Here is a 25,475-nt window from a genome sequence, read left to right as displayed (position 1 = left end):
AACAAAAAGAAACAAATGGGACCTAATGAAACTTCAAAGCTTTTGCACAGCAAAGGAAACCATAAACAAGACAAAAAGACAACCCTCAGAATGGGAAAAAATATTTCCAAATGAATATTTGGAAAATGAATATTTCCAACTGACAAAGGATTAATCTCCAAAATATACAAGCAGCTCATGCAGCTCAATATCAAAAAAACAAACAACCCAATCCAAAAATGGGCAGAAGACCTAAATAGACATTTCTCCAAAGAAGATATACAGATTGCCAAAAAAACACATGAAAGGATGCTCAACATCACTGATCATCAGAGAAATGCACATCAAAACTACAATGAGATATCACCTCACCCCAGTCAGAATGGCCATCATCAAAAAATCTACAAACAATAAATGCTGGAGACGGTGTGGAGAAAAGGGAACCCTCCTGCACTGTTGGTGGGAATGTAAATTGATACAGCCACTGTGGAGAACACTATGGAGGTTCCTTAAAAAACTAATATAAAACGACCATATAACCCAGCAATCCCACTATTGGGCATATACCCTGAGAAAACCATAATTCAAAAAAATAGTCATGTACCACAATGTTCATTGCAGCACTATGTACAATAGCCAGGACATGGAAGCAACCTAAGTGTCCATCGACAGATGAATGGATAAAGAAGATGTGGCACATATATACAATGGAATATTACTCAGCCATAAAAAGAAACAAAATTGGGCCTCCCTGGTGGCGCAGTGGTTGAGAGTCCGCCTGCCGATGCAGGGGATACGGGTTCGTGCCCCGGTCTGGGAGGATCCCATATGCCGCGGAGCGGCTGGGCCCGTGAGCCATGGCCGCTGGGCCTGCGCATCCGGAGCCTGTGCTCCGCAACGGGAGAGGCCACAGCAGTGAGAGGCCCGCATACCGCAAAAAGAAAAAAAAAAAAAAAAAAAAAAAAAAGAAACAAAATTGAGTTATTTGAAGTGAGGTGGATGGACCCAGAGTCTGTCATACAGAGTGAAGTAAGTCAGAAAGAGAAAAACAAATACCGTATGCTAACACATATATATGGAATCTAAAAAAAAAAAAAAGGTTCTGATGAACATAAGGTCAGGACAGGAATAAAGACGCAGACGTAGAGAATGGACTTGAGGACATGGGGAGGGGGAAGGGTAAGCTGGGACGACGTGAGAGAGTAGCATTGACATATATACACTACCAAATGTAAAATAGATAGCTAGTGGGAAGCAGCTACACGACACAGGGAGATCAGCTCAGTGCTTTGTGACCACCTAGAGGGGTGGGATAGGGAGGGTGGGAAGGAGATGCAAGAGGGAGGCGATATGGGGATATATGTATACATATAGCTGATTCACTTTGTTATACAGCAGAAACTAACACAACATCGTAAAGCAATTATACATCAGTAAAGATGTTAAATATATATATATATGGTTACTGAAGATTCTCCAAATTTGGCAAAAGATATAAACCTATAAATTGAAAAAGTTCAGTGAACCCCTGTGAGATCATAGAAAATACATATATTGGTCTCCCAGCCTCAACCCCTCCTCTTCCTGGCACAGAACTCCTAAAATTCTTGTAATTTCCTAAGTGATAAGAGCACTAGGTGTATCTCCTGTTCTAATGAGGAAACTCTAGGTAGGTTCTTGGATGGCTCCTGGTTGGGAGCTGGTCACCAGAAAGAGCAAGCCATGATCAGAAGCCTGGAATTTTCAGCCCCATGCCCTGTCCTCCAGAGAGGGGAGAGGCGCTGGAAATGGAGTTAGTAATTGATCATGCCTACAAGAAGAAGCCTCCATAAAATCCCAAGAGTAGGGGGTTCACAGAGCTTAAAGGTGGGTGAACACATCCACACAGGGAGGGTGATGTACCGCAACTCCACAGGGACAGAAGCTCCTGCACTCAGGACTCTCCCAGACCTCGCCTTATATATATCTCATCTGGCTGATCATCTGTATTTTTTTTATTATATCCTTTAATAAACTGGTAAATGTAAGTAAATGTTGCCCTCAGTTTTGTAAGCCACTCTAGCAAATCAGTCAAACCCAAGGAGTGAGGTCTTTGGAAGCTTCTATGTATAGCTGGTTGGTCAGAAGCACAGGTGATGATAACCCAGGCTTGTGACTGACACATGCAAAGCGAGGGCAGGGTGTAGTCTTCTGGGACTACTGAGACTACAGGCCCTTAACCTGTGGGACCTAACATTATCTCCAGGCAGAAAGTGTTAAAAATTCAGTTAAAATTGTAGGACACCCAGCTGGTGTTGCAGAGAATTGCTTGTTGAAGGGAAACATCTCCACACATTGGGTGAGCAGAGTGACAGAAGTGAAGTGTTCTGAGTAGTAAAGGAGACACACAGGAAAAAAAAGACACATAATAGGAAAGAACTGGGTTGCTCCCGACACGGGGAAAACTGGGTTCCTTCCCTTTACAACCTCAAACAAGATAAACCCAAAGAAATCTATCTCCAGACACATCATAAACTAACTGTTGAAAATCAAAGACAAAGAAAAACCTTGAAAGCAGCCAGAGAAAAATAACACATTACTTACAGGAAAGTGGTTCTCAACTGGGGATTATGTTGTCCCCAAGAGGATATTTGACAATGTCTGTTGACATTGTTGATGATCACAACTTGGGGAGGCAGGGAGCTGCTGGTATCTAGTAGGTAGAGACTAAGGATGCTAATAATGAAGCTACAAAACCCAAGTATGTGCTGCCTTTAAGAAACTCATTCAAACTACAATGTTACAAATAACCTCAAGGTAAAAAAATGATGTAATAAGATATCATGCAAACACTAATGAAAAGAAAGCTGAAGTGGTATTTAATCTCAAAGTAGACTTCAGAGCAAAGAAAGTTATCAGGAATAAAGAAGGACATTACATCATAGCAACCCTAAGTGTATATAGACCTAACAACAGAGCTTCAAAACACATGAAACAAAAACTAACAGAACTGAAAAGAGAAATAGACAAATCTATGATTATACTGAGAGATTTCAATACTCCACGCTCAGGAGTGGATGGAACAAGACACCAAAAATCACCAAGTATACAGAAGAACTGAACAGTATCAACCAGCTGGACAAACACTCTACCCAACATGAAACATTTCCTAAGATATACTGTATCTGTCTAAAACAAAGATATAAAACAGGTGTCAACAGATTTTAAGGACATATAAACATATAAGGTATGTTTACCAACCATAATGGAATTAAACTAGAAGTTAATAACAAAAAGATAACTGGAAAATCTCCAATCATTTGGAAATTTAAACTACATAGTCCAAAAAAAAAAAAAATCCACAGGTCAAAGAGGAAGTCTCAAGGGAAATTAGAAAATATTTTGAACTGAACAAAAATTTTAAAAATATACCAAGATTTATGGGATTAAGTGCTTTAAAGGGAAATTCATAGCATCATATGTTTACATTAGAAAAAAAAGAAAGGTCTCCAATTAATAACCCAAGCTTCCAACTTAAAAAACTAGCAAAAGGAAGCACAAAATAAACCCAAAACAAGCAGAATAAATAAAATACTGAAGAGCAAAATCAATGAAAAGAAAGAAAGAAGGTAAAGAACAATGAAACCAAATGCTGTTTCTTTGGAGGAACATAAATAAATAAATAAAATGGATAAATCTCTGGCCAGACTGACAAAGATGATGAGAGAGAGAGAGAGAGAGATAAAGAGAGAAAGAGAGAGAGAAAGAGAGAGAGAGAGAGAGAGATCACAAACTACCAATATCAGGAACAAAGGAGATAACACTATAGACCCCAAGTCAATTAAAGCATAATGAGGGAATACGGCAAAACTTTATGCACCTCTATTCAACACCTTGGATGAAATGAACCAATTTTTCAGAAACTACAAATCACCAAAACTACACAAGATAAAATAGCCAAAAAAGCCCTGTAACTATTTTCAAAGACTGAATTTGAGCTAAAAAAAAATAAAGTCTTCTGAGGAAGAAATCTCTATGCTCAGGTGGTTTCACTGGCAAATGCTATCAAACATTTAAAGAAATAACCCCAACTCAGCACAACCTCTTCCAGAACACATAAGCAAGCACTTCACAAGACAGTTTGAGGTTGTATTACCCTGATAACAAAGTCAAAGACAACACAAAAAAATAAAACTACAAACAAATATCCCTAATCAAGAGAAATACAGTAAGTTGTCAACCAAAAAGTGAGCAAATTGAATCAAGGAATATGTTCAAAGAATAAACGCCACAGCCAAGTGGAATTTATCACAGGAATGTAAGATTGGTTCAATATTTGAAGAACAATGTAATCCATCGTAGTAACTGCCTAAAACAAATGTATGATCATATCAATTTTTGCAGCAAAAGCATTTGACACAAACCAACATTCACTCATTATAAAGACGGTCAGCAAACTAGGAATATAAAGAATATCCTCAACCACATAAAGGGCATCTACAAAAACCCTACAGCTAACATTTTACTTAAAGGTCAAAGACTGGATGTTTTCTCACAAAGGGTAAGAAAAAGGCAAGGATGTCTACTCTCATTCAAAGAACTCGGCAGTGTAACAAGACAAGAAAAGGAAACAAAAGGCATATAGATTGGAAAAGAAGTGAAACTATGCCAACTTGCAATGACATGATTGTCTAAGTAGAAAATTTCACACAATCTATTAAGAAAACAAACTTTTAGGGAAATTCCCTGGCGGTCCAGGGGTTAGGACACAGAGCTTTCACTTCCAGGGCCCGGGTTCAATCCCTGCTCAGGGAACTAAAGTCCCAAGCCTTGCAGAGCAGCCAACAAAATATAACAAAACATTTTTTTAAAACTTTTAGAACTAATTAGTTTAGCATCAATGTAAATATACTTAACACTGCTGAACAATATGCTTTAAAATGGTTAGTATGGTGAATTTTATGTGTACTTTACAGTTAAAATAAAAAATCATTTATAACAGCAGGCCCCCCAATTTAAATAGATAGGTATGAATTTCACAAAACACATGTAGGACTTGTTGACTTCCAGCAGAATTTTTAGAACCAAAAACTGGTTCTAAAATATATATGGAAAGGCAAATTAACTAGAATAGCTATAACAATTTGAAAAAGAATAAGGTTAGAAGAATAACACCACCCAATTTTAGGACTTACTATTTAAAGCCACAGCTGCCAAGAAAGTATAGTATTGACAAAGGGATAGACATACAAATCAATGGAGCAGAATAGAATCCAGAAATATTCACACAAACATGGCCAAATGATTTATGACAAAAATGCAAAGGCAATTCTATGGAGAAAGGACAGTCTTTTCAACACACTGTGTTGGATTAACTAGACATCGATATGCAAAAAAATGTGTCTGCCTAAGCCTCACACATTATACAAAAATTAATACAAAATGCATCATAGGTGTAAATGTAAAACATAAGGCTAGGGACTTCCCTGGTGGCGCAGTGGTTAAGAATCCTCCTGCCAATGCAGGGGACATGGGTTCGAGCCCTGGTCCAGGAAGATCCCACATGCCACGGAGCAACTAAGCCCGTGCGCCACAACTGCTGAGCCTGCGCTCTAGAGCCTGCGAGCCACAACTACTGAGCCCGCATGCCACAACTACTTACTGAAGCCCGCGCTCTGCAACAAGAGAAGCTACCACAATGAGAAGCCTGCACACCGCAATGAAGAGTAGCCCCTTCTGGCCACACCTAGGGAAAGCCCGTATGCAGCAACGATGACCCAACGCAGCCAGCCATACATACATACATACATACATACATACATACATACATAAAGATTTAAAAAAAACATAAGGCTATAAAACCTCACAACAGGAGAAAACTTTCATAGGCTAGATTTAAGTATAGAGTTTTTAGACAACACACCAAAAGTACTATACAAAAAGGGGGGGATGGTCGAAGTAAATAAATTGGACTTCATTAAAGTTTATAACTTTTGTTCTGATAAAGAAAATGATAAAGAAATGGGAAGAATTACTGATTAGGAGAAAATATCTGCAAATCACATAGTTGACTAAGGACTTGTATCCATGTCAGATGAAGAACTCTCAAAACCCAATAATAAGAAAACAACCCAATTAAGTAGCAAAAGAGGTAACCAGACATTTCAAAGAGGATATGCAGAAGATAATTAGTACATGAAAAAATGCTCAACATCATTAGCCATTACAGAAATGTAAATAAAACCAAAATGAGATACCACTACACATCTATTAGAGTAGCTAAAATAAAAAACATCAACAATACCAAATGCTGGTGATGATGCTGACCATCTGGATCACTCAAAAATTACAGGTGGGATATATACACTACCAAACGTAAAATCAATAGCTAGTGGGAAGCAGCCGCATAGCACAGGGAGATCAGCTCGATGCTTTGTGACCACCTAGAGGGGTGGGATAGGGAGGGTGGGAGGGAGGGAGACGCAAGAGGGAGGAGATATGGGGATATATGTATATGTATAACTGATTCACTTTGTTGTAAAGCAGAAACTAACACACCATTGTAAAGCAATTATACTCCAATAAAGCTGTTAAAAAAAATTACTGATGGGAATTTAAAATGGTACAGCCACATTGGAGATGAGTTTGTCAGTTTGTTATAAAGTTAAACATATTTATCATATGACACACATCAACTCTTTATTTGTTGGCGGGGGCAGCAATAAAACACCCCCAAGGTTACCATGGGTGTGTTTTTTTTGGTGCAATAGGATTATCCTATATCCTGACTGCAATGGCAGAACACAAATATATACATGTTAAAACTCAAAGAAATTTCTACCCCCCAAAAAGTCCATTTTCAAGCATATTTAATTCCATACTTTTTTTTATAATAAGCTATAAAATAATAAGGAAGACATCTAGAACATGATAGACACCATTGTAAAGCAATTATACTCCAATAAAGATGTTTAAAAAAAAAAAAAGAACATGATAGAGTCATAAAAACAAGACTAACATCTTCCTCACCCTGTAACCCAAGTCTCTATAACATACTGTCCTGTCTGAATCCTGCAGACTCCCTTTTTCTAGCATGAACAAACCAGGGGCCCCCAGTTTATCTGAATGGCATGCCACTTTCAATGGATTTCAATACTCATTTATTTTAAAGGATGTTAAGAGAGATTTCCTATCTAGTAGTTTACCTGTATCTGACAGAGTATTGTAAGCTTTCCTGACCATCAATCTTTTTTTTTTTTTAAATAACTTTATTTATCTTTGACTGCATTGGGTCTTCGTTGCTGCGCGTGGCTTTCTCTAGTTGTGGCGAGACAGGGCTACTCTTCACTGCAGTGCACACGCTTCACATTGTGGTGGCTTCTCTTGTTGCAGAGCATGGGCTCTAGGAGTGTGGGCTCAGTAGTTGTGGCTCGCGGGTTCTAGAGCGCAGGCTCAGTAGTTGTGGCACACGGGCTTAGCTGCTCCACGGCATGTGGGATCTTCCCCAACCAGGGCTCGAACCCCTGTCCCCTGCATTGGCAGGCGGATTCTTAACCACTGCACCACCAGGGAAGTCCCTGACCATCAATCTTAAAGCTTCTTCTTTAGAATCAGACTTATTTCCCTCCATTTTCTTCTTGGACTCAGTAACTTATCCCTATTTTGGTTATCAAATGAGCCCTATATTCATCCTTAAAATACACTCAATCTGAGTTTCCAATGAAAGTATTTAAGTTAAATCCCCTTAAAGAGAAGGAAAAGGGTCTCAATGATGAAAACAGAGCTCCCGTGAAGAAGGTAAAAAAACAAAAGTTACCTACAAACCTATCACACCAGTTAGTGTTTTGACTTTTGCCCTTCTGGGTTGTCCTTTTATGTGTGTTCTTAAATGGTTTATATGAGTAAATTAAACATTCTTAATTCTTTCAGTATTTTGAAATAGTTGACTCATTTTCTCCTTAAACTGAAGTTTTCACTATTGTTTTTGTTTGTTCGTTTGTTTATTTATTTTTTTGGCCATGCCATGTGGCTTGTGGGATCTTAATTCCCTGACCAGGGATTGAACCCAGGACACTGCAGTTAAAGTGCCGAGTCCTAACCACTGGACCGCCAGGGAATTCCCTTCACTATTGTTTAAAGAAGAAACCCTCACTGTGGGGGTGCGGAAGAGAGACATAAATGTCCCATTAAATTATAGGTTAACTCTCACACCTCATTTTGATATCCACTGAGTTTGATCCACTATTGTACACGTCACAGCATTAATAGAACAAAACTCACATTTGATTCAGTTCAACTGCTCTCTAATAGGCATCACAAGAAGTAAAAACTTCAGTGTGGGACTCAGAGTTTTGTTTTGTTTAAATGTACTTCTGTGCTTTCAAAAACAGGAAGAAAAAAAAAGTTGCGGGAGAGAGAAAAGGGAAGCATGTAGGAGGGCAAGAAGCACCATGCCGTTTCCCCCATACTTTGCCCTATGCATCTCTTCTATTTGGCTATTCCTGACTTGGATCCTTCATAATAAACTGGTAACGGAAGCAAGAGGTAGGAGAAAGAAACGGAGAAAGGGGAGGGAGAGCCCAGAGTACTGTGTGGGACACAAGGGTGATTTTTAACCTTATTCCTAAATCATCTTTGATCCCACCAGAGTTTTTTGTTTGTTTTTTGTTTTGGGGTGTTTTTTTTTTTCTTGGCCTCCTTTTTCAACTCATGCTACTTGGTAGTCTACTTGGTTTATGAATGCCTTCTTCTAAATTATCTGAATGCCCTTCTAGAATAAAGTGTACGATTACAATTCAACTTGTTATTCTACCACTTATTCTTTGAAAAGTTTTATGCCAAGTGATGCCAGGCACTGAGGATAAGATAGTCTCCAGTGGCATAAGAAATACATATCTGGTCTTTGTCCCTGGTTCCTGACACAGAGCTCCTAAATCCCACAGAGTTTCCTGAATGACAGGAGTGACAGGAGTGTCTTTTATTCTGACAAGGCAACTCTCAGTGGGCCCCTAGGTAGCTTCAGGATGAAGGTCTGGTCGTCAGAAAGACTAAGGCATGATTGGAGGTTTGGAACTTACATCCTCACTTCTCCACTTCTGGGAAGAAGAGAGGGGCTGGAGACTGAGTTAATCACTAATGGTCAGTGATTTAACCAATCACACATATGTACGGAAGTCTCCATAGAAACCTAAAAAGACTGGGTTCGGGGCTTCCCTGGTGGCGCAGTGGTTTAGAGTCCACCTGCCGATGCAGGGGGCACGGGTTCATGCCCCGGTCCGGGAAGATCCCACATGCCGCAGAGCGGCTGGGCCCGTAACCCATGGCCGCTGAGCCTGCGCGTCTGGAGCCTGTGCTCCGCAACGGGAGAGGCCACAACAGTGAGAGGCCCGCGTACTGCAAAAAAAAAAAAAAAAAGCCTGGGTTTGGAGAGCTTCTGGGCTGGTGAATATGTGGCAATGTGGGGAGAATGGGAAATGTGGAGGGAGCATGGAAGCTCCACGCCCCTTTCCCATACCTTACCCTATGCATCTCTTCCACTTGGCGGTTCCTGAGTTGTGCCCTTTAGAGTAAATTATAGTAGTAGTAAGTAAGGCACTTTTCCTGGGTTCTGTGAGCCATTCTAGTGAATGATCAAAGGGGAGTGGGGGCATTGTGGGACCCTCCATCCAGATTTATAGTCAGCCAGGCACAAGGGTGAGGAGCCTTGGCATCCCACTGCACCTGGCACCTGAAATGAGGGCAGTCCTGTGAGACGGAACCCTTAACCTGTGGCGTCTGACACTAAATCCGATAGTTAGCATCAGAATTGAATTGAATTGTAGGACACCTAATTGTTGTTGGAGGGTCAGAGAAGTGGTATTGGAGAAGACACCATGTATCTGATATCAGAAATGCTGTCAATGAAAATGACAAAGGTCCTCTCTCTCGATGTTCTCAATCAAGCTGACAAGCCTCTTACTTCACACTTAGGTTACCATTTTGCACAGAAAAGAACAAGGGTAAGTGTTTTTAAGGCTCTTGAGAGTTTAAAACAAAGATCTAGTGGATCCTGTGCAGAAAAAAAGATTTAAAGTTTAAAAATGTTTAAAGTTTTTTAAAAGTCACTTTGTTTGGCTGTTTGGCCATGGAGCACTGGAGTTTGGATAACTATTACATTATCTCCCACCCCCTAGTAGTTAACTTCTTTTCCTCTCAGTCTTTATTCATGGGATCGCACTTATTCCTAATCGCCAATCTAAACAGAAACAGATTGGTGCTTTGTGACTATCTAGATGGGTGGCATGGGGTGGGAGGGAGGTCCAAGAGGGAGGGGATATAGGTATACATACAGCTGATTCACTTCATTATACAGCAGAAACTAACACAACATTGTAAAACAATTTTACTCCAATTAAAAAAAAAAAAGAGGAAGAGACACAGGGATGTGTGCACAGAGGCTAGGCCATGTGAGGACACAGTGAGAAGGCAGTCACCTGAAAGCCAGAGAAAGGCAAGAATCCAATCCTGTTGACACCTTGATCTTGGACTTCCAGACTCCAGAACTGTGAGAGAATAAGCTTCTCTTGTTTAAGTAAAAAAAAAAAAAAAAAAGCCAGAAACAGAGATTTACCAAGTATTTCTTCTTTAATCTCCCATGACTTCAAGTAAATACTGCTGAAACCAAAAACCTCTTTTTTTATGACCTTTCCTATTTACAACCATAAGTAATCTGTTTGTGGTTGTGGATAGTTTAATGTACTTCAGACAGAAAGGATCAATTGTTTTCATTTGAAGAGTTACAGGACTCATTTGCAGATTATGAAACTGAAAGAGCAATTTCACAACTTGGCACTAACACAGAATCTTCAAATTAGTGCTCAGGCACCTCTAGAGATGATTTTAAAGCTTGAGAACACACAACAGTAGCCCTCCATGGCCACCCCTCCATAGGCTGGTTGTGCCTACAGGCTGTTTTTCCCACTTACAGCTGGTGAGATGCTTTAAATGGTTGATGTACGACTGCCTCTACAGGGTGGTGGCCATGGGTACAGGAACGAGCACCAAAGGCAGCATGGGGTGGGGGTGGGGGGAGCTTAAGGACACCGGGTATCCTGTGGCCAGAGAGCAAAAGGGAGGAGAGTGAAGGATAACCTCAAGGCTAAGCCCACATGACCTAAGTCATATTAAATTTCACAGAGAAAGCAAAGTGATGATTCAAGAGGGAAAAAAAAATCGGTTTTAGGCACCTTAAATTCAATGGGTATTCAAGTGAATGTTTGCTTCCAAGTAGAAAGCAAAAACAAAAACAGTAGGAACAAATGGAACTTCTAAGAGAGGAAAAACAAAGGGTGCACAGAAATGTTCACGTTTAAGAATGGAGAAGCATATGTTGGGGAATAATACACAAGAGTAACCATGACTAAAACCTGCAGAGAAAGGAACTGGGGGCATAAATGCTGCAAAGAAAATGAACAACCGGGACTTCCCTGGTGGTCCAGACTCTGCGCTCCCACGGCAGGGGACCCAGGTTCATTCCCTGGTCAGGGAACTAGATCCCGCATGCCGCAACTAAAAGATCCCACACAGAGCAATGAAGATCCCGTGTGCCACAACTAAGATGTGGTGCAGCAAATTAATTAATTGATTAATTAATATTTTTTAAAAAGAAAGAAAATGAACAACCGAGGAAAGGCCAACACATGTGGTCCGAAGAGGAGCATGATCACACTGTGATCTCTAAATACCATTTCCCAAGAAAGCAGGCTTTTTGAGGAAAGGGCAGATTCCACTCCTTGAAACAGGAAATGTACATGACAAACCTGGAATTTCTTAAACCAACAATCAAGGAAGCTATCAACTATTGAGGAAGCATCAAAACGACAGGCCTCTCAGGATAGGATAATTTCAGTATCAATAAGAATGACTCGTGCCCTGGTCCGGGAGGATCCCACGAGCCGCGGAGCGGCTGGGCCCGTGGGCCATGGCCGCTGGGCCTGCGCGTCTGGAGCCTGTGCTCCTCAACAGGAGAGGCCACAACAGTGAGAGGAACGCGTACCGCAACAAAAACAAAAAGAATGATTCCGGGGGTTTGGAGAAGATGACGGAAGAGTAAGACGTGGAGGTCACCTTCCTCCCCACAAATACATCAGAAATACATCTACACGTGAAACAGCTCCTATAGAACACCCACTGATCGCTGGCAGAAGACCTCAGACCTCCCAAACGGCAAGAAACTCCCCACGTACCTGGGTAGGGCAAAAGAAGAAAGAAAAAACAGAGACAAAAGAAAAGTGACGGGACCTGCACCAGTGGGAGGGAGCTGTGAAGGAGGAAAGGTTTCCACACAGTAGGAAGCCCCTTCGAGGGCAGAGACTGTGGGTGGCGGAGGGGGGAAGCTTCGGAGCCACAGAGGAGAGCGCAGCAACAGGGGTGCGGAGGGCAAAGCGGAGAGATTCCCACAGAGAGGATCGGAGCCGACCGGCACTCACCAGCCCGAGAGGCTTGTCTGCTCACCCGCCGGGGCGGGCTGGGCTGGGAGCTGAGGCTCGGGCTTCGGTCAGAGCGCAGGGAGAGGACTGGGGTTGGCGGCGAGTACACAGCGTGAAGGGGTTAGTGCGCCAAGGCTACCGGGAGGGAGTCCGGGAAAAAGTCTGGACCTGCCGAAGACGCAAGAGACTTTTTCTTCCCTCTTTGTTTCCTGGTGCACAAGGAGAGGGGATTAACAGCGCCGCTTAAAGGAGCTCCAGAGATAGGTACGAGCCTCGGCTATCAGCGCGGACCCCAGAGACGGGCATGAGACGCTAAGGCTGCTGCTGGAGCCACCAAGAAGCCTGTGTGCGAGCACAGGTCACTATCCACGCCGTGACCTCCCGGGAGCCTGTGCAGCCCGCCACTGCCAGGGTCCCGTGATCCAGAGACAACTTCCCTGGGAGAACGCACGGCGCGCCTCAAACTGGTGCAACGTCACGCCGGCCTCTGCCGCCGCAGGCTCACCCTGCACTCCGTGCCCCTCCCTCCCCCCGGCCTCAGTGAGCCAGAGCCCCCGAATCAGCTGCTCCTTTAACCCCATCCTGTCTGAGCGAAGAACAGAGGCCCTCAGGCGACCTACATGCAGCAGTGGGGCCAAATCCAAAGCTGAACCCCGGGAGCTGTGCGAACAAAGAGAAAGGGAAATCTCTCCCAGCAGCCTCAGGAGCAGCGGATTAAATCTCCACAATCAACGTGATGTACCCTGCATCTGTGGAATACCTAAATAGACAACGAATCATCCCAAATTGAGGAGGTGGACTTTGGGAGCAATGATACATTATTTTTTCCCCTTTTCCTCTTTTTGTGAGTTGTATGCGTATGCTTCTGTGTGAGATTTTGTCTGTATAGCTTTGCTTTCACCATTTGTCCTAGGGTTCTGACCGTCCAGCTTTTTTTGTTTGTTTTTTTTTTAACTTTTTAAAAATTTTTTCTAAATAATTACTTTTTATTTTAATAACTTTATTTTATTTTATCTTACTTTATTTTATCCTCTTTCTATTTTTTATCCCTTTTATTCTGAGCCGTGTGGAGGACATGCTCTTGGTGCTCCAGCCAGGCGTCAGGGCTGTGCCACTGAGGTAGGAGAGCCAGGTTCAGGACACTGGTCCACAAGAGACCTCCCAGCTCGTAATGTCAAACAGCGAAAATCTCCCAGAGATCCCCATCTCAACGCCAAGACCCAGCTTCACTCAACGACCAGCAAGCTACAGTGCTGGACACCCTATGCCAAACAACTAGCAAGACAGGAACACAACCCCACCCATGGCAGAGAGGCTGCCTAAAATCATAATAAGGCCACAGACACCCCAAAACACACCACCAGACATGGACCTGCCCACCAGAAAGACAAGATCCAGCCTCATCCACCAGAACACAGGCACTAGTCCCCTCCACCAGGAAACCTACACAACCCACTGAACCAACCTGAGCCACTGGAGACAGACACCAAAAACAATGGGAACTACGAACCTGCAGCCTGTGAAAAGATCCCAAACACAGTAAGATAAGCAAAATAAAAAGACAGAAAAACACACAGCAGATGAAGGAGCAAGGTAAAAACCCACCAGACCTAACAAATGAAGAGGAAATAGGCAGTCTACCTGAAAAAGAATTCAGAATAATGATAGTAAAGATGATCCAAAATCTTGGAAAAAGAATAGAGAAAATGCAAGAAACATTTAACAAGGACCTAGAAGAACTAAAGAGGAAACAAGCAATGATGAACAACACAATAAATGAAATTAAAAATACTCTACAAGGGATCAATAGCAGAATAACTAAGGCAGAAGAACGGATAAGTGACCTGGAAGAAAAAATAGTGGAAATAACTACTGCAGAGCAGAAGAAAGAAAAAAGAATGAAAAGAACTGAGGACAGTCTCAGAGACCTCTGGGACAACATTAAACTCACCAACATTCGAATTATAGGGGTCCCAGAAGAAGAAGAGAAAAAGAAAGGGACTGAGAAAATATTTGAAGAGATTATAGTTGAAAACTTCCTTAATATGGGAAAGGAAATACTTAATCAAAGTCCAGGAAGCACAGAGAGTCCCATACAGGATAAATCCACCAAGGAGAAACACGCCAAGACACATATTAATCAAACTATCAAAAATTAAATACAAAGAAAACATATTAAAAGCAGCAAGGGAAAAACAACAAATAACACACAAGTGAATCCCCATAAGGTTAACAGCTGATCTTTCAGCAGAAATTCTGCAAGCCAGAAGGGACTGGCAGGACATATTTAAAGTGATGAGGAGAAAAACCTACAACCAAGATTACTCTACCCAGCAAGGATCTCATTCAGATTTGATGGAGAAATTAAAACCTTTACAGACAAGCAAAAGCTGAGAGAGTTCAGCACCACCAAACCAGCTTTACAACAAATGCTAAAGGAACTTCTCTAGGCAAGAAACACAACAGAAGGAATATACCTACAATAACAAACCCAAAACAATTAAGTAAATAGGAATAGGAACATACATATCGATAATTACCTTAAATGTAAATGGATTAAATGCTCCCACCAAAAAACACAGACTGGCTGAATGGAAACAAAAACAAGACCTGTATATATGCTGTCTACGAGAGACCCACTTCAGACCTAGGGACACATACAGACTGAAAGTGAAGGGATGGAAAAAGATATTCCATGCAAATGGAAATCAGAAGGAAGCTGGAGTAGCAATTCTCATATCAGACAAAAGAGACTTTAAAATAAAGACTATTACAAGAGACAAAGAAGGACACTACATAATGATCAAGGGATTGATCCAAGAAGAAGATTTAACAATTGTAAATATTTATGCACCCAACATAGGAGCACCTCAATACATAAGGCAAATACTAACAGCCATAAAAGGGGAAATCGATAGTAACACAATCATACTAGGGGACTTTAACACCCCACTTTCACCAATGGACAGATCATCCAAAATGAAAATAAATAAGGAAACACAAGCTTGAAATGATATATTAAACAACATGGACTTAATTGATATTTATAGGACATTCCATCCAAAAACAACAGAATACACATTTTTCTCAAGTGCTCATGGAACATTCTCCAGGATAGATCATATCTTGGGTCACAAATCAAGCCTTGGTAAATTTAAGAAAATTGAAATCGTATCAAGTATCTTTTCTGACCACAACGCTATGAGACTAGATATCAATTACAGGAAAAGATTTGTAAAAAATACAAACACATGGAGGCTAAACAATACACTACTTAATAACGAAGTGATCACTAAAGAAATCAAGGAGGAAATCAAAAAATACCTAGAAACAAATGACAGTGGAGACACAATGACCCAAAACCTATGGGATGCAGCAAAAGCAGTTCTAAGAGGGAAGTTTAGAGCAATACACTCCTACCTTAAGAAACAGAAAACATCTCAAATAAACAACCTAACCTTGCACCTAAAGCAATTAGAGAAAGAAGAACAACAACAACAAAAAAAAACCAAATTTAGCAGAAGGAAAGAAATCATAAAGATGAGATCAGAAATAAATGAAAAAGGAATGAAGGAAACGATAGCAAAGATCAATAAAACTAAATGCTGGTTCTTTGAGAAGATAAACAAAATTGATAAACCATTAGCCAGACTCATCAAGAAAAAAAGGGGGCCTCCCTGGTGGCGCAGTGGCTGAGGGTCCGCCTGCCGATGCAGGGGATACGGGTTCGTGCCCCGGTCTGGGAGGATCCCATATGCCGCAGAGCGGCTGGGCCCATGAGCCACGGCCGCTGGGCCTGCGCATCCGGAGCCTGTGCTCCGCAACGGGAGAGGCCACAACAGTGAGAGGCCTGCATACCGCAAAAAAAAAAAAAAAAAAAAAAGAAAAAAGGGAGAAGACTCAAATCAATAGAATTAGAAATGAAAAAGTAGAAGTAACAACTGACACTGCAGAAATACAAAAGATCATGAGAGATTACTACAAGCAACTCTATGTCAATAAAATGGACAGCCTGGAAGAAATGGACAAATTCTTAGAAATGCACAACCTGCCAAGACTGAATCAGGAAGAAGTAGAAAATATAAACAGACCAACCACAAGCACTGAAATTGAAACTGTGATTAAAAATCTTCCAACAAACAAAAGCCCAGAACCAGATGGCTTCACAGGCGAATTCTATCAAACATTTAGAGAAGAGCTAACACCTATCCTTCTCAAACTCTTCCAAAATATAGCAGAGGGAGGAACACTCCCAAACTCATTCTATGAGGTCACCATCACCCTGATACCAAAACCAGACAAAGATGTCACAAAGAAAACTACAGGCCAGTATCACTGATGAACATAGATGCAAAAATCCTCAACAAAATACTAGCAAACAGAATCCAACAGCACATTAAAAGGATCATACACCATGATCAAGTGGGGTTGATTCCAGGAATACAAGGATTCATCAATATACGCAAATCAATCAACGTGATCCACCATATTAACAAATTGAAGGAGAAAAACCATATGATCATCTCAATAGATGCAGAGAAAGCTTTCAACAAAATTCAACACCCATTTATGATAAAAACCCTGCAGAAAGTAGGCATAGAGGGAACTTTCCTCAACATAATAAAGGCCATATATGACAAACCCACAGCCAACATCGTCCTCAATGGTGAAAAACTGAAACCATTTCAACTCAGATCAGGAACAAGACAAGGTTGCCCACTCTCACCACTCTTATTCAACATAGTTTTGGAAGTTCTAGCCACAGCAATCAGAGAAGAAAAAGAAATAAAAGGAATCCAAATCGGAAAAGAAGAAGTAAAGCTGTCACTGTTTGCAGATGACATGATACTATACACAGAGAATCCTAAAGATGCTACCAGAAAACTACTAGAGCTAATCAATGAATTGGGTAAAGTAGCAGGATACAAAATTAATGCACAGAAATCTCTGGCATTCTTATACACTAATGATGAAAAATCTGAAAGTGAAATTAAGGAAACACTCCCATTTACCACTGCAACAAAAAGAATAAAATATCTAGGAATAAACCTACCTAAGGAGACAAAAGACCTGTATGCAAAAAATTATATGACACTGATGAAAGAAATTAAAGATGATATAAATAGATGGAGAGATATACCATGTTCTTGGATTGGAAGAATCAATACTGTGAAAATGACTCTACTACCCAAAGCCATCTACAGATTCAATGCAATCCCAATCAAACTACCACTGGCATTTTTCACAGAACTAGAACAAAAAATTTCACAGTTTGTATGGAAACAAAAAAGACCCCAAATAGCCAAAGCAATCTTGAGAATGAAAAATGGAGCTGGAGGAATCAGGCTCCCTGACTTCAGACTATACTACAAAGCTACAGTAATCAAGACAGTACGGTACTGGCACAAAAACAGAAATATAGATCAATGGAACAGGATAAAAAGCCCAGAGATAAACCCACCTTATGGTCACCTTATCTTTTTTTTTAAATGAATGCTTCTTTATTTCTTTATTTTTGGCTGTGTTGGGTCTTCGTTTCTGTGCGAGGGTTCTCTAACTGTGGCAAGTGGGGGCCACTCTTCATCGCGGTGCGTGGGCCTCTCACTATCGCGGCCTCTCATTGCGGAGCCCAAGCTCCAAGCGCGCAGGCTCAGCAGTTGTGGCACACGGGCCTAGTTGCTCTGCAGCATGTGGGATCTTCCCAGACCAGGGCTCGAACCCGAGTCCCCTGCGTTGGCAGGCAGATTCTCAACCACTGCCCCACCAGGGAAGCCCAGTCACCTTATCTTTGATAAAGGAGGCAAGAATATACAGTGGAGAAAAGACAGCCTCTTCAATAAGTGGTGCTGGGAAAACTGGACAGCCACATGTAAAAGTATGAGATTAGATCACTCCCTAACCCCATACACAAAAATAAACTCATAATGGATTAAAGACCTAAATGTAAGGCCAGACACTATCAACCTCTTAGAGGAAGACATAGGCAGAATGTTCTATGACATAAATCACAGCAAGATCCTTTTTGACCCACCTCCTAAAGAAATGGAAATAAAAACAAAAAGAAACAAATGGGACCTAATGAAACTTAAAAGCTTTTGCACAACAAAGGAAACCATAAACAAGATGAAAAGACAACCCTCAGAATGGGAGAAAATATTTGCAAACGAAGCAACTGACAAAGGATTAATCTACAAAATTTACAAGCAGCTCATGCAGCTCAATAACAAAAAAACAAACAACCCAATCCAAAAATGGGCAGAAGACTTAAATAGGCATTTCTCCAAAGAAGATATACAGACTGCCAACAAACACATGAAAGAATGCTCAACATCATTAATCATTAGAGAAATGCAAATCAAAACTACAATGAGATATCATCTCACACCAGTCAGAATGGCCATCATCAAGAAATCTAGAAACAATAAATGCTGGAGAGAGTGTGGAGAAAAGGGAACACTCTTGCACTGCTGGTGGGAATGTGAATTGGTACAGCCACTATGGAGAACGGTATGGAGGTTCCTTAAAAAACTAAAAATAGAACTACCATATGACCCAGCAATCCCACTACTAGGCATATACCCTGAGAAAACCATAATTCAAAAAGAGACATGTACCAAAATGTTCATTGCAGCTCTATTCACAATAGCCCGGAGATGGAAACAACCTAAGTGTCCATCATCGGATGAATGGATAAAGAAGATGTGGCACATATATACAATGGAATATTACTCAGCCATAAAAAGAAACGAAACTGAGCTATTCAGTTTGGATAGACCTAGAGTGGATAGACCTAGAGTCTGTCATACAGAGTGAAGTAAGTCAGAAAGAGAAAGACAAATACCGTATGCTAACACATATATATGGAATTTTTTAAAAATGTCATGAAGAACCTAGGGGTAAAACGGGAATAAAGACACAGACCTACTTGAGAATGGACCTGAGGATATGGGGAGGGGGAAGGGTAAGCTGTGACAAAGCGAAAGAGAGGCATGGACATATATACAGTACCAAACGTAAGGTAGATAGATAGTGGGATGCAGCCGCAGAGCACAGGGAGATCAGCTCGGTGCTTTGTGACCACCTGGAGGGGTGGGATGGGGAGGGTGGGAGGGAGGGAGATGTATGAGGGAAGGGATGTGGGAACAGATGTATATGTATGACTGATTCACTTTGCTATAAAGCAGAAACTAATAAAAAAAATAAAATAAATAAAAAGAAAAAAAAAAAAAAGTCATGCAGGGCTTCCCTGTTGGTGCAGTGGTTGAGAGTATGCCTGCCGATGCAGGGCACACGGTTTCATGCCCCGGTCTGGGAAGATCCGACATGCCGCGGACCGGCTAGGCCCGTGAGCCATGGCTGCTGAGCCTGCGAGTCAGGAGCCTGTGCTCCACAACAGGAGAGGCCACAACAGTGAGAGGCCCGCGTACTGCAAAAAAAAAAAAAAAAAGAGTCATGTACCAAACTGTTCATTGCAGCTCTATGTACAATAGCCAGGACATGGAAGCAACCGAAGTGTCCATCAACAGATGAATGGATAAAGAAGATGTGGCACATATATACAATGGAATATGCCATAAAAAGGAACGAAATTGAGTTATTTGTAGTGAGGTGGATGGACTTAGAGTGTGTCATACAGAGTGAAGTAAGTCAGAAAGAGAAAAACAAATACTATATGCTAACCCATATATATGGAATCTAAGAAAAAAAAAGGTCATGAAGAACCTAGGGGCAAGATGGGAATAAAGACACAGTCCTACTAGAGAATGGACTTGAGAATATGGGGAGGGGGAAGGCTAAGCTGTGACAAAGTGAGAGAGTGGCATGGACATATATACAGTACCAAACATAAAATAGCTAGCTAGTGGGAAGCAGCTGCATAGCACAGGGAGATCAGCTCGGTGCTTTGTGACCACCTAGAGGGATGGGACAGGGAGGGTGGGAAGGGAGGGAGACGCAAGAGGGAAGAGATATGGGAACATATGTATATGTATAACTGATTCACCTTGTTATAAAGCAGAAACTAACACACCATTGTAAAGCAATTATACTCCAATAAAGATGTTAAAATAAATAAATAAATAAATAAAAATAAATATAAATTTAAAAGAAGAATGATTCCAGGGACTTCACTGGTGGCACCGTGGTTAAGAATCTGCCTGCCAATGCAGGGGACACGGTTTCGAGCCCTGGTCCAGGAAGATCCCACATGCCACATAGCAACTAAGCCCGTGCGCCACAACTACTGAGCCTGTGCTCTAGAGCCCGTGAGCCACAACTACTCAGCCCATGTGCCACAACTACTGAAGCCCGCGAGCCTGGAGCCCGTGCTCCACAACAAGAGAAGTCACTGCAGTGAGTAGCCTACGCACTGCAACGAAGAGCAGCCCCACTTGATGCAACTAGAGAAAGCCCACGTGCAGCAACGAATACCCAACGTGGCCAAAAATAAATAAATAAATAATTATTTAATTAAAAAAAGAATGCTTCCAGTAATTCTGAAACCCAAGTATGTCTAAACTCATGAGCTCATAGTTACACAAAAACTCATTGATTCAAAAACAAAAGCAACTCACTGGTTACCCTTGTAGGATGCCAAGGCACCCAATATTTATAAGGCAGTAAATAAGTGGAAATAATCAAGTATTTTTCCTATCTCTCCTACACAAACTGTACTTCAGTAGAGTAATTCAATAGCTAGCAAGGACAAGTTCCTCTTTAAAAACGCATTCCGACTAATACATGAATAAATTGTAGAATTAGAGTATTACCATCCTACAGCCATATGATAATGAATCTAAGCAATGATCAATGGCATTTCATAACCCAAAGACAGACATTATGTACCTCCTGATGTAAGAATACATCACCACCTATTACTTTGTCTTGTGCAAACAAACCAAAAGTGAACTTGCGTCTAATCCAAGTCCCACAAGGGTCAGAGGAACATGGTAAGTCACCACACATGGATGTAGTTCAGCAAAGTAAGAATGTGGAACATTCTGCAGAATAAACCAACTTTAACAAATACAGTATACCCCCCCCAAAAAAGACGTACCTATTGATTAAATGTCTTGAAAAAGATCTTATTTGGATCCTGACTCAAATAATTTTTTAAAATATAATCAAGGAAATCTGAGTGATTAGATTTGATATGTGAGAGTTACTATTCATTTAATACATGAATTTTTTAAAGAGACTGTTATGGGTTGAACTGTGTCTTCCCCAAAATTCATAGAATGGAGTCTTAATTCCTAGTACCACAGCTCGACTGTATTTGGAGACAGGGTCTTTGCAGAGGTAGTCAAGGTCATTAGGGTGGTCCCTAATCCAGTAGAGCTGTTGTCCTTTTAAAAAAGAGAAATTTGGACACAGACACACACAGCAACAACACTACGTGGAGGGTGGATTTACACTGTGGCAAACCAAGGAACTACCCAAAGAGAGAGGCCTCAAACAAATCCTTCTCTCACAGCCCTCAGCAGGAAGCAAATGTGCTGACATCTCGATATGAGACTTCTATCCTCCAGAACTGTGAGATAGAAAGTTTGTTGTTTAAGCTACCCAGTTTGTGGTGTTTTGTTCAGCAGCCCTAGCAAACTAATTTGGAGACATTTAACTTTTAGAGATGCATTCAGCATTTACTGAATTAAGTGACGTGATGTCTAGGATGTACTTTATGTACAATAGTCTGGGAAAGGATGAAGAGGTTAGAGTTATTTAAAAAAAGAGACTGGCTATATATTGATAATGGTTGAAACTGAGTATCATTATATTAGCCTTTCTTTTTGTTTATGTCTGATATTTTTCATAATAAAAAGTTTAAATAAAGGGCATGGAGATCTTTGAGATGACCATCCCAGAAGAACTATGAAGCACGGGACACAAGTCCAGGCATTGAGTGCAAGGGCATGGTAAACACGGGGAAAGAGCAGATTGGGAGCAGAAATACGTGCCTTGTACACCACTCACCTAGGGGTCACAGGGAAACACTGGTATTCCCCAAACACCTTGCACCAGCTCATCTCTCATGAGGCAAAGCCTGGCCCATCCCAGAACAACGATGCATGAAGAACTCTACCGTCCTCGGTTCTCTAAATGCAACAGTTTACCAATAACTTCCCCAAATAATCTGGCCAAGCCCATTCATCACTCATAACCACATATTTCCTCCAGACCTAGGGAGGATCCAGTTTCTATTGGGCTCACTGTCCAGCCTTCAGGGGCATGGTGAAAGCAAATAAATGATGATAATTTTAAGAAATAGAAACTTACCTTTCAGGGGAAGTGTTCTGTTTGAGTAACCTGATTAAGAGCAGAAACTCTACCACTTTCCAGCTGCATGACCCTGGGCAAGTTACTTCACCTCTCTGACCTCAGCTGCCTCATCTGTAAAATGGGGACATGGGACTGTGGTGAAGATTAAAACAAGTTAATTCAGCACCCAGCACATTAGTGCTCAGTAAGAGTCACCTATTTATTGGCCAGTGCTCAGAGTCAGGCCATGGAGAAGAAAGATCACCTATCTGTGTCAACGGTCTCATACTTGTTGTATAAGTTCCTTCAAAATTACTTGATAGAGATCAACTACTTCTAACAACTGTTCATACTCAAATTCACTGAAGCCACGGTGATTTTCAAACAGTCCAACAAAACCTCTTCTTTCGGATTCCTGGACCCAATTCCAAAGTGTGGAGGGGTGGTGTTCCCACACCACCAATAAACAACTCTCAGATACTAGATGCACGTCTTACAATCCAACTCATTTCTGACACTATCTACCTGGAGACAGAATCTGATTCCACAGATTCCACACTTCAGAAGCCAATTGCAAGCCCAGGCTGTCACGTGTACTTCAGACCAAACAACTACAGACAGGAGGTTCCAACAACCCCTCCCTGGGTTTGATTAATTTACTAGAGCAGCTCAAAGAGCTCACAGAAACATTTTACTTACTGGATCACCAGGATATAGTTTAGGAACAGCCGGATGGAAGAGGTGCCTAGGGCAAGGTGTGAGGGAAGGGTGTGCAGCTTCCATGCTCTCTCGAGCGCACCATTCACTCCACACTTCACCACTTTCCCCACATGTTCACCAACTAGGAAGCTCTCTAAACCCAGTCCTTTGGGGTTTTTATGAGGCTTCATTACATAGGTATGATTGATTACTCATTCACATTGGCAACTAATTCAACTTCCAGCACCCTCTCCCCTCCCCGGAGGCAGGGGACTGTGACACTGTGACTCAAAGTTCTAACCCTCTAATCACCTGGTCAGTAGCTCTCACCCTTAAGTGGTTTCCAAGTCATATCATTAATCTAATCACCTGGTCAGTAGCTCTCACCCTTAAGTGGTTTCCAAGTCATATCATTAACGTAACGAAAGACGCTTTCATCACTCTCACCACTTATGAAATTCCAAGGGTTTTAAGGAGCTCTGGGTCAGAAACGGACCAAGAGCAAATATATATTTTTATTATAAACCACAATATCACACCTGCACCCAAGGGATTCCCCAGGGGCCAAAGAGGGAACCAGCAGGCAAGGTTCTGTGCCACCTTTGAATAACTCTAACTTTATCTATATTCACATACTAGGTTTCTGCCATACCATCTCCTCCGAAGAAAAGAGAGAACTTTGAAAATCACCAACCCAGAATAGTGTTTTTCTGCTACTACATCACAACTGTAAGATGTCTGCTGCAAAAGGCAACCTTTAAGGGACTTCCCTGGTGACGCAGTGGTTAAGAATCCTCCTGCCAATGCAGGGGACATGGGTTTGAGCCCTGGTCCGAGAAGATCCCACGCGCCGCGGGGCAACTAAGCCCGTGTGCCACAACTACTGAGCCCACGTGCCTAGAGCCCATGCTCTGCAACAAGAGAAGCCACTGAAACGAGAAGCCCATGCATGAAAACAAAGAGTAGCCCCTGCTCGCCGCAATTAGAAAAAGCCTGCGCTCAGCAGCGAAGACCCAATGCAGCCAAAAATAAATAAATAAAATTAAGTTTAAAAAAAAATAAGTACCAGCCTCATCTCACAAGGTGTCCTATTACAGTGTATTTTTCATTACAGTCTGAAACACAGGCATCTCTCTAAAGCTTTAGCCCTTCTGCCAGAAAGTGGATGTAACTCACTTGAGTGTAACTTACAGGGAAGTTCAGCCTCATCCCACTACATCTTACCACTCATGCCACACTCCCCACCCCCAAACTTCAGAGAAAAAACTTCTTTTCATCGTGAAAGAAGCCAAGGCTTTCTAACATTCCTATGCCCTAGAAGTCAACTTTCTCCAAACTGGTTACTAGGGGGTGGGTTCAAACTAACAAGCCAAAGTGTTTCAATAAAGAAAGTATTCTGTTAGGGCAATCTATGGCCCAACAGAAAAAGCCTTTTAAGATTTCCTACAAGATCTACTTACTTCCAAAAATTGCCTCAAGCTTACACAGAACAACCAAAAAGAATTTTGAAAGAGAAATCATTAAGATAACTCTGCTAAGGAAAAAAAGCAAAGAATATTTTACATTGCAATGTTCGACTTGTACTTTTGGGCTTTCATTTTCAGCATACTGGTTACTTGCTTTCCATGTCAAGAACCAGAGACCAACCCCCTGGTATGTAAGAAGCCTGGATGCAATTTGAGGATGCTTTAGTTATGAAGAGCCCCCCTTTACTCCCCTATGTTTAGGCCAGGAGACAGCTTCCACTTCCTTTACTCAATCACACCAGACAACACATATGGCAGAAAAATGGATCTTACAGCGTGGAAACCTCTTCAGAGTTTCTTCCCAAGATATTCATCTTCTCACCTCAATTAAGTCCAGGAAAAATCTGATATCCAGGCCTCGAGGTAAAGCCAACATACATTCTGCATTTTCCAGCAAGTTGTAATTTTAAATTATGCATTCCCCATAAGTACTTGTCAGATCATATATTCAAAACTTTGCCTCAGAAAATACAGTCACTCCAGGCACGGGCAGCCAGGGCCTTATGATGCAAACCACTAACTCAGTAGCTCAGTCTGTTTTGCCAGACACTAACCTCTGTGGAAGCATCAT

At 41.5% G+C, this 25,475-nt stretch overlaps 1 protein-coding gene across 1 annotated transcript in view; it reads right to left on the bottom strand.

Annotated features, from left to right (window-relative positions):
• Positions 1 to 25,475, bottom strand: part of IGF2BP3 (insulin like growth factor 2 mRNA binding protein 3) — a gene marked incomplete at its 3' end in the record, with an annotated part of 145,926 nt that overhangs the window by 76,768 nt on the left and 43,683 nt on the right. The gene's annotated exons all lie outside the window — the stretch shown is intronic.

The sequence above is a fragment of the Mesoplodon mirus genome, assembly GCF_964341445.2.
Source record: "Mesoplodon mirus genome assembly, chromosome: 9".
Classification (NCBI taxonomy): Eukaryota; Metazoa; Chordata; class Mammalia; order Artiodactyla; family Ziphiidae; genus Mesoplodon; species Mesoplodon mirus.
The sequence above is the reverse complement of the archived record's forward strand: the minus strand, read 5'-3'. Positions and strand labels throughout refer to the sequence as shown.